The sequence below is a fragment of the Felis catus genome, chromosome A2 (genome assembly GCF_018350175.1).
Source record: "Felis catus isolate Fca126 chromosome A2, F.catus_Fca126_mat1.0, whole genome shotgun sequence".
Lineage (NCBI taxonomy): Eukaryota > Metazoa > Chordata > Mammalia > Carnivora > Felidae > Felis > Felis catus.
Window position 1 is genome coordinate 78,985,610 of NC_058369.1, and position 10,699 is coordinate 78,996,308.

Below are 10,699 nucleotides of genomic sequence, written 5' to 3' on the forward strand. Positions count from 1 at the left end.
GCGGCAGCCAGAGAGCCCCCTGGCCCTGCCCTACCATAGGTGGAGGGCTCCTGGCCGTGTGGGAAGGGCAGTCTTACCAGCCTAATCACAGAGGCCTGGACCCCTTGGCACTTCATGGTATTCACCAGAGCAGCTGGATTGAGGCAAAACTGAAAAGAAGAAATTTTTTATTCAGTGTCCTCCATTAGGGACACCTCTCCAACGGGCCTCATGAGAGAATATTCTAGCAAACACTTAACTAATTATTCATGGCAGTCTATAAGTTCTCTAGGCATGTGAACTTGAGAGGGGAGGTGGGGAGGAGAGTGTCAGGTAAATATAGGTTTTCACTCAGATCTCCCCTCTTCCTACCCTGACAAGGGAGAGTCTGTGAAGGAACAATAGGCCTTTTCTCTTTGGCGTTTCTGAGGTCTTCGATTTGGCAAAGTCCTTTCTGCCTGAGAGGTCTCCACTTTTTTCTGCATTTTCTCTACCCCTGTTAAAGGGGCACAGGGAGAGGGGGAAAGGGCATGGGGAATGAGAGCGTCTGTCGGGCCTGGGCAGGGGCTGCCCATCTCTGCCCTCGGCAGAAGTAAGCAGCTCCGGTAGGCTGGACACAGGGCTCTCTTCGCCTCATCACTGTGCCTGCTTAAGGGTGCCTGGCTGATAACGTTGGTTGACACACCAGTGTCCCTGGGAAACCCCAGGCGATGCAAACAAGCACAAAAGGAAACACTGAGAACAGTCTGAGGTTTCTATGTACTCAGGCTGAAGGACAGCTCTGCTTTCATGAATCAAATCCCTGGGTTGATAGCTTATGCTGACGTTTAATTGTTACAGCCGGGACGGAGGCCAACGTGTCCCTGGAGAGTCCACCTAGAACGGGGTTCTATGACTCACAGCCTTGACAATGGGTGGTCTGTGAGGAGGGAGAGACACCACCATTCCAGACAGGGCAGTGCCCAGAGGTGGTGGAAGTGGCCATGATTGAGGAAGGTTCGACTCAGAATGTGGATTACAACGGAGAAGGTGGTATTTGCAGCAGGTGAGGTTTTAGAGAGGGAGAACAAGACATTGCTTCATTGACCTAATCACAGAGACATATTCTGTGTGCGTTCAGATATTACCATTTGAATGTACGGCCTTTGGCAGTAACTGGTGGATTGGCTTAGTCAACTACGCGTATGTATGTGGTATGCATGCACGTACCTGTGTGCGTACATGTGCACATGTGTGTGTGCACACACAGCGTGCAGATAAGGGGATTTTTTGGCAAGATACTGCACTACCAGTCGGTGGGCTTGGCAGAGACACCCCAAGGTCAGAGCCTTCGCACCTTCATCCTCTTCTTGGAGGAATTCGTCCTCCCAGGATCCCTGGAAGGAGAAGCTTCATTTACCCCTCTCGTAGCACCCCTGGCCACAGATGTCTGGAACAGGCCCCCAGGCCATAGACAGGGCTGCGCCAGTCATATTTTCTCTTTCCTTTCAAGGCATTGACCTAAGAGACGTGGAGATGGTCAGGTGATGGTGGTTACATAGAATCAAGATGGGGGAAGTGTGAGGCACCTGGCTGACTCTGTCGGTAGAGCATGTGACTCTTGATCTCAGGGTTGTAAGTTCGAGCCCCACGTTGGGTGTAGAGATTCCTTAAAAATAAAAATCTTTTAAAAAAAGGATTGGGGAAGTGTGCTGATCAGTAAGTAGAAAGGGAAAGAGAAGCAGGAGACAGAGGCAGACACTCAGATGAAAGCAGAGAGAAGAGTCTGTGCACCCATGAGAGAGGCAGGGAAGCTTGAGATCCCAACACCCCAGTTCCGCTCGGAGTGACCCAAAGAGATTTCCCTGCGAATCTCAGTGTCCAATCATTTAACCCCCATTAAACTCAAACCAGTTTGAGGTGTTTCTGTTTCTTGTAAGGAAGTAATCCCTAAAGCAGTATGATTGGACAAAATGGGTCGGTGTCCAAGACCACGAAGACAAGCGTATTGAAATGGGGGATTGTTAGGATGTCTGTGATTTTGACAGGGTAGAGTCGGTCATGTGATGTGTGTGCCGGTTCATTTAAGCTTTGAGCTTTTACTCTAAGGGCCGTCAGTTGCTCTAATGGAAAATTCCACTCTAGGGCAGTCAGCTAATATTTTATCAGAAAAGTCACACTCCAGAAATAGTCACCTCAAGTGCTTTTGTGATCGATGTCTCACTGAATACCTAAGGCTTTGTTAATTAGCATAGTGAATGTCAGAAATGGAGTTTTATTGTTTAAATTAGTGCATTGGTAAGAGGTACAATGAATATTAGAAATGGACTCTCTGGGCACCAGGGTGGCTCAGTTAAGCGTCCGACTGTTGATTTCGGTTCAGGTCATGATCCCACAGTTTGTGAGTTCAAGCCCTGCATGGGACTCTGCATTGATAGTGCAGACAGAGCCTGGTTGGGATTCTTTCTCTCCCCTCTCTCTACCCTCCCCCACTTGCGCTTGTACGTGCACGCTCTCTCTCTCTCTCAAAATAAGTAAATAAACTTAAAAAAAAAGAAAAGAAATGGATTCTTGTTGGTGAAATTAAAGGTATTCAAGATACCTGTGGATTGTCTATAACATTTGGGTCTTGTGCCATCCTTCACTGTTCCATGAGCGGCATGGTAGAGACATGGAGATGTGTGGCCCAGGTCCCCCTTCCAGGAAGGGCTCTCTGTAAGGAGTGTGGTCAGAGGGCATCTCCAGCTGCCCACTCCTCCAGGGTCAGCTTCAGCTGTAGAGAAACTCCTTGCCCACGGCCACTCTACTGGGAGCAGCCCTTACCCAGTGACTGACCCCAGTAGGGATAAAGTCCCAGCCATTTAGACACAATGCAAGACAACCCTGAAGGCAGCATTCAGTCCAGTGCTCAACATTGGGATGCCTGATGCCTCCTTGGATATACATCATCATGCATATTTTCCCTCTGCCCAGTCTCGATTCCTTCCCCCCACCTTTCTGAAGAATTTACCTTAAATTGTACTGAATTGAAATCCTTCTAACTGAAGATTCAAATAAAGCAGTTATTATTAATTAGTTAATAATAACTATTATTTGATTAGCATTCATAATACATGAAGTTATTAGCATTAATAATTCTCTTCAATTTGTGAACTATAGAGCTCCATTAATATGAACGTAGATAAACACCGAATGACATCATACTCTCGATAAACTAGTAAGGGGAAACAAGTATAATAAGTATAAATGAAGGGGTGCCTGGGTGGCTCAGTCAGTTGAGCATCCAACTTCAGCTCAGGTCCTGGTCTCGCAGTCTGTGGGTTCAAGCCCCACATTGGGCTCTCTGCTGTCAGGGCAGAACCTGCTTTTTCCTCCTCTCTCTGCGCCTCCCCCGCTTGTGTGTGTGCGCGCGCTCTCTCTCTCAGATATAAATAAACATTAAAACAGTAAGTATAAATGATGTTTAAAGATTATCTATACTCCTTGATATTTGATTTTGAGCTTTTTTTAAGAAACAGAACTAGCTGGCCGTATTTGTTCACTGGTTTCATGTCATTTGCGTTTGTTTCTGATGCTGGCTCCTTCCCCTGCTTTTACAGGGTTTGGTCCATGACAAACATTTTCCACCCCCACCTCTGTCTCGGCACCTGCTCCCAGAGACCCAGACTGGTGACAAATGGCATAGGGAGCCCCTGAGGCTTACAGCCCTGTATTAGTGTGCACATATTCACTGTCATTCGGTTCATCCCAAATCAACATGTTGGCAGAGTGGTTTCCTTCTAAGGACTGCAGGGAAAGCATCTGTCCCCGGCCTCTCTCCTTGGCTTGTCGATGGCTGTCTCCTCTCCATGTCTCCATGACATCTTCCCTCTATGCGTGTCTGTGTCTGTGTCCAAAATTCTGTCTGAGATCTCAGCAGAAGCACCATTAACAATCCTATTTCTAGCAGCATTCTGCTCACAATGATATGCGTGTTCTCTAGGATGATAGAAACTGGCTCTCTGGCCCTTTTCTTCCTGAACTCCCACCAGAACCCCTTTAACATTCGCATCGCCACCAACGACCTCCTCAAGGCGATCTAGGCTTTTTCTGTCCTGTGCTTTAAATTTGTCCACCCCCTATCCTTACCCATTCTAAAGCCACTTTCACATTTTATTTATTTATTTATGTATTATTTTTTATTTGAGAGAGGGAGAGTGCACATATGAGCGGGGGAGGGGAGGGGAGGGGAGGGAGGGAGGGAGAGAGAGAGAGAGAGAGAGAGAGAGAGAGAGAGAGAATGAATATTAAGCAGGCTCCACGCTCAGCATGGAGCCCAATAAAGGGCACGACCCACGATCCTGGGATCATGACCTGAGCCAAAATCAAGAGTCGAATGCTCAACTGACTGAGCCACCCAGGTGCCCTACTTTCACATTTTAAGACATCTGTCACACCTGCATTCCACTTCCCCAATACCAGAATCTGTATTAGTCAGTGTTCTCCAAAGAAATAGAACTAATACGAGATGAAGATATAGATATAGGTAGATTGAGATTTATTTTAAGAAACTGGCTGTTATGATTGTGGAGAGTAGTAAATCTAAAATTCAAAGGGTAGACTGGGAGACTGGTGATTGAAATGAGTTATTGTTGTAACTCTGGAGTCAACTGATGAGTCTGAAGGCTGGAAACTCAGACAGACTCTCTATTTGCCATCTGGAGTCAGAATTTCTTCTTCTTTGGGGTATCTCAGTCTTCGCTGTTAGGTCCTTCAACTGATTGGATGAGGCCCACCTACATTATGGAGGGTAATCTACTTTACTCAGAGTTTACTAATCTAAGCGTTAGTCACATCTCAAACATGCCTTCACAGTAACATCTAGACTGGTGTTTGCCCAAGCAGCTGGGCACCATAGCCTAGCCAAGTGGACACAAAATTAACCATTACAAATATGCACGCTTAGGGATGGCCCCTGAAGCTTGGTCCTGTACAGTCCAGTGTCTGTGCATTGGTTAGGGGGAGCTCTGGCCACCTGTTGCTGAGTCCCAGTATAACAGAATCCTGCCTCTGGGGTGCTGTTGCCCCACTTCAAGTGACCCTCTCATACAAGGCAGTAGTAAGAGCTCCTAAAAGAATAGAAATCTGAGTCTCCATTGAGCTTACCAAAAGTTCATGTAAACTATTTGAACCCATTAATAAAAAACAAACACCTATTAATAAATTTCTGTAATGCATTACCAAATCTGGTAGAAGATTGGTCTCTTTACAAATTGGGAGCAAAGTGAGGGGTGCCTGGGTAGCTTAGTCCGTTAAGTGTCTGACTCTTGGTTTCAACTCAGGTCATGATTTCATGGTTCATGAGTTCAAGCCCTGTGTCAGCCTCAGCGCTGCTGGTGTGGAGCCTGCTTAGTATTCTCTCTCTCTTTCTCTGCCTGTCCCCTGCTCGCTCTCTCTCTCTCTCTCTCTCTCTCTCTCTCAAAATAAATAAATAAAATATTAAAAATAAAATAAAACAAAAAACAAACTGGGAGCAAAGTTATAGGGTAGCAGTTCACCCTTATTTACGTCAATCTCTTTCAATAGCTATCATCACCACCAGGAACCTAAGAGCATCGTGACCAAACTGACTTATAATAACAATAAAGTGAGCTCATAATAATAGCTCATAATGACAATAATGTGTAGCTTCACGTTAGCTCAGAGACTCTCACATGACTTACCTTCTCATTTCTTTCAGGTCTTACTGTTCAAATGTCACCCTTTCTGAGCAGCCTTCCTTGATGAATCTAACTACAATAGCCATTGGACATGCGCACACAGCTGCACACACGTATGCCATTACCTGTCACTCTGTGCAAATCCTGCTTCCTTCTTCCTGAACTTGCCGAAAAGAAATCGGCACTTATCAAACCTGAACTATATTTAGCAATTTGTTTGTTTTGTTTTTCTCCTCTGCCGGTGTGTGAGCGTCCTTAAGGCACATGCCCTGCTCATAACTCTCTCCCTGGAGCATGGAACCAGACTGGGCATATGTTAGAAGTTAATCATTACGTATTGATTGAACCCATGAACGGACCTATGCGGAAAATCTGCACCTGTCAGGTTGTAGCTATGATGCACTGGGGCTTGACGGCACAAAAGATGTGCTTTAAACCAAGTGGTTCACTGTCAACTTTTGGTTCTGTAACTCTGGATTGCCACCCTTTCCCCTTGTTGTCCTCATCCTCTTGAACACCTTGCTTCCTGGTCTTCCACATAAGCTCACCTAGGTTCAATTTCCGGTCCCCAAGGAACAGTTCATCTGACCAGCCCATTGCATGAGAACTTTAGTAAATGTTGTTCTATGTGGGGTGGTCTGTTTTGACTCTTCATGGGTCAGCTGGTATTTATCAACACAAACACTGAAATACAGTGACAGGTTGCCAGGACAAGACCTAGGGAGTGGGGGCAGGGCTGCAAAGCAGAAAGAGTGTGCTAAAGAAACTGATACAGCAAATGAAACTCCAGAGGTACCTTAAGTTCACATAGAAGGACGCCCTGTTTTCAAAATTGGTTAAGTAGATAAGAAGCAACTACTTATCTACCAAAAAACTAGTATGTCAAATACTAATCGTTCTTCATTAAAGCAACTCTCTTATGTTTCTAAGCCGGGTACCAGTTTGTTAATATACTTGTAGCATGTAGACACAAAAAAGGAAACGAAAAGAAATGCATCTCTCGGTAGATCTCTCCTAGAATCGGTTGACGTGAAGTTTTAATTTTCAGCACCTACAAATTTAATAGCAGCTTGTGTGACTAAGTAGTGGTGGTGATGGTGGAGGAGATGGTGGTTGCAAAACGGTAGGAGAAATAATAGCTAACACCTCTGAACCCCTGTATAGACTGTGCCTGAGAGATGCGCTGTTGGGGACCCCCCCTTCCACCAGATCTGGCTTCAGACTTCTCATCTCCAGAAGTTCAGGTTTCACAGAACGCATTGGGACTAGCAGTTGTGCAGGGTTGACCTTCTGTCAACAGGTCCTTGCCTTTGCTGAGCTTAGATTTGGAGAAATGTTGCCATCTAGTGCCCCACAGGAGCCTTCACTCTTTCAGATGAGAAACCAGCCTCCCCCCACACCCCACTCCCCCCCCCCGCCCCCCCGCTTGGCTGGTCCTCTCCTAGACCAGAGGTCAGACACATCACAGGCCATTACTGGTGAGCACTGCCCCCTTACCTACAGTAGGAACCGTGGAAATGTCTCCAGAAAATTTTTTAATCCCTTTTCTCTTTACAAAATGCATAAAGAGAAAGAGCTAGATAGAGAAAGAACAGTAATAGAATTAAGATTTAGTCACGAGTCAACACTTATTGCGCATAGCATATTAAACTCAGTGAGGAATGGGGAAAAGACATCGAGAGTTCTAGACACTACAGTGAACTACATGAAGGGAGTCTTCGCATGGACTTCTCTTGCACTCTGGATCACCTCCTTTCTGAATCCCTCATATCCCTTTGGGCCCACCAAGCTCTAAACCTTCCCATCCTTGCCCCCCTAAAGCCCCAGTCTATTCTCTCAAGTTCATCCTCTTGGCTTTCTGCAGTAACAGCTAGTACATCCATCAGCTACACTGCATTCTGGGTTCCTTGACCTCCCTTGTCAGGTGCAAGAGGGATATTTTTCATGGAAACCCTCGATGACTTCACAATGATTAGCATTTCTGTAGAGAGGCAAGTGGCAAGCCAGGCTGGTGGGGGAGCGGCTTTGATCAGGAAGCTTTCTGTAGTTTCTCTCAAACCCCAGTCCTGCTCAAATTTCAACCATGATCCTATCTTTCATGGTGGATATATCTTTTTTGGAGAGAGGTAGAGAGCGAGCAGGGGAGGGGCAGAGAGAAAGAGAGGGAGACAGAGAATCCCAGGCAGGCTCAGCATAGTCAGCACAGAGCCCGATGTGGGGCTCGAACTCACAAGCCGTGAGATCATGACCTGAGCTGAAACCAAGAGCCAGACACTTAACCGACTGAGCCACCCAGCCGCCCCTCATGGTGGATATATCTTGATTTAGATTTACATAGGCATTTGTTTGCTCGATGTCAACCTCCCCATCTAGTCTGTTGGCTCCATGGGCGTGGGGACCAGGTGTGTTTTGTTCACTGCTAAATGCCCGGCTCACTGTGCCCAGCTCACTGGAATTCTCTGAAGAATGCTGGAGAAAAAAACCGGTGCCCGTCTTTAGTGATATTTGGTGCAGGGGGTGGAGACTGAGAAGAATGGCATAAGACACTGGGGCTGTCTAGTCGGAAAGGACACTGTCTAGTGTCATGACTGCCCAATTGTTTCCCCAGAGCCCTAAGTTCACTTGATCTTAAGCAGGAGCCCCTTTCCCGTTGGAAAGAAGGCCCCTTTCTCTGTCTCCTCACCCTGTCGTCCCCTGGGCCCAGGCAAGCCTTGAAAAGGCTCAAGGCAGCACAGTGTGAAAACAGCTCATTCATCCGGTCCCTTCATCTTACAGACAAAGAAACCCATGGAAAGCAGAGAAATGGGGAAAGGTGGCTGAAAAAAACAAAACAAACAAACAAACAAAAACCCCTAGTGTCTGTCAGAGAAGGGAATTGCTCTGTCACACTTCACCCCTTACAGCTCTTCACCGTCACTCCAGAACGCTCACCAAGACTTGTTTTCTCTCCTTCAGGAATTCACAGTAAGAAGCATCCAGGCTGGCCTGGAAACAAAAGCAGCCTGCAGAGACGTCAGGGGCTCAGTGCAGAGAGGAACCTGCAGCCACAGAGGTGGCTTTGAGGGTCCTGATGATGAACATGGTGTGCACACATTTGGGACACAGCAGCCACGTGGAGACGTGAGGACAAAGGCTTTTCTGTCCTTTGCCACCCGTGAGGCAGTGCTTTTCTGAGCAGCTCTGATTATAAATCCCTGTCCTGCTATGATGGGTAAACTTGGCAGCATTCGAGATCTGCCTTGTGTCTTCACTGTTTCTCAGTTGGTTTGGGTTTGGCAAAACCCCAAATGCATTCTGCCAAGTACTCTTTCCCTTAATTTCAAATCCCCTGAGTGGCTTAAGGGAAATTTCATCCATATGTTTCTGAGTCATTTGCTGTGAACTCATCTTTTGGTAAAAGAAATATGTTCTCAAGCCAGCACAGTTCAGAGAATAGCAAAAGTTTTAGGCTGAAATGGGTCATGCTTTCTTTGGGAAGAACCTCCTAAATTGTCTCAGTATAAGAAGGACGGAAGAGAGGAATATTTCCTGTTCTCATATTCCCTCCTCTTTCTGTATGAATTCCTTTAAAATTTTTTTAAAATGTTTTATTCATTTTTTTGAGAGAGACAGTGTAAACAGGGGAGGGGCAGAGAGAGAGGGAGACACAGAATCCAAAGCAGCTCCAGGTTCCGAGCTGTCAGCACAGAGCCCGACGTGGGGCTCAGACTCACGAACTGAGAGATCATGACCTGAGCCAAAGTCAGGCACTTCATCAACCGAGCCACCCAGGTGCCCCTGCATGTCCTTTCTTGAGGCTAACTTGAAAACCTCTATTATTTATAAAGCTGGTAAATGCCATATTCACATTTGGATTCTAAACGAACCATACATTTGTAGTTTTGAACACAAATTCTCATTTTTAACCTACACCGTAAAAGAAACAAGCAATTATTGAACACATACCACACAATGAGTGCATCTCAGCAGCCTGGTGAGATAGACATTATCCTCGTATGTGAGGAATCTGAGACTTAAAAATATTAAGTAACTAGAAAAGGCGTGTGCTTCCTAAAAGGCAAAGTCAGAATTCAAATCTAGGGCTGACTCCCAAGTGCACGTTCCTTCCACCTGTGCAGGCTCGCGTTCATGCACCGAGGGGAAGCCTAACACGCTCCAGTTGACAGGTATCATAGAGCTAATGAGGGATTCTGACCAGACGTGTTTTGTAAAGTCAACAGGGACTAGACTTGACATTGCCGCAAAATAGTTATCCTCTTTTCTGTTGCCTCAGGAGAATTTAAAACCTGCCTTACTCACTGTGGTGAGATGTCATATAAGTGACATGTCATGGAAATTGTCAGTCTTGTAAGTGAAGTTTTCGATATTGCTAATAATGAAGACGAGGCTCCGGGTAGAACTATCAGCTTACGGGAATTATAGACAATAGAGGAACATGTTAACCAACACCATGCGAATGCAGTCTCAAAACCCAGAATGTTGAAAACGCCGCAAGACAGACAGCCCAGGGTCTTCAGTAAATAAATAGCAAAGAAAAAAGAAACAAGATCAAGGAAGTCTATAGATTCAAAAAAACAAGACATTTCAACTAACTGCAAAAAGACAAGACATTTCAACTGAATTCGGTGTGTAGATCTTACTTGGATCTTGATTCGAACAAACTAAGAATAAAAAGAAATCACAAGATAATCAGGGAAATTTGAGCACTCCCTGAATATTTTATATTAACAAATAGTGACTTTTTAGATGTGATAATGGTTATTGTGATTATGTTTAAAAAAGAAAAGATAGGCTGTTTACAGATGAAACAATATGATGCCTTAAGTTTGTTTTATTTATTTATTTTTAAAGCTTTATTTTATTTATTTTGAGAGAGAGAGACAGAGAGAGAGAGAGACAGAGTACAAGCAGGGGAGGGGCAGAGAGAGAGGGAGAGAGAGAATCCTAAGTAGGCTCCATGCTGTTAGCACAGAGCCTGACACAGGATTCGATCTCATGAACCATGGGATCGTGACCTGAGCAGAAGTCAAGAGTCGGACACT

The 10,699-nt window shown here is 45.5% G+C and overlaps 1 long non-coding RNA gene across 1 annotated transcript in view; it reads left to right on the plus strand.

The window, feature by feature from the left end:
* LOC123383845 overlaps positions 1–9,261 on the plus strand; it is a 42,341-nt gene extending 33,080 nt beyond the window's left edge. Inside the window, exon 3 of the long non-coding RNA XR_006594130.1 lies at positions 8,613–9,261. This is a non-coding gene — a long non-coding RNA (uncharacterized LOC123383845). The remainder of the gene's footprint in view (positions 1–8,612) is intronic.
* Positions 9,262–10,699: the final 1,438 nt, after the last annotated feature.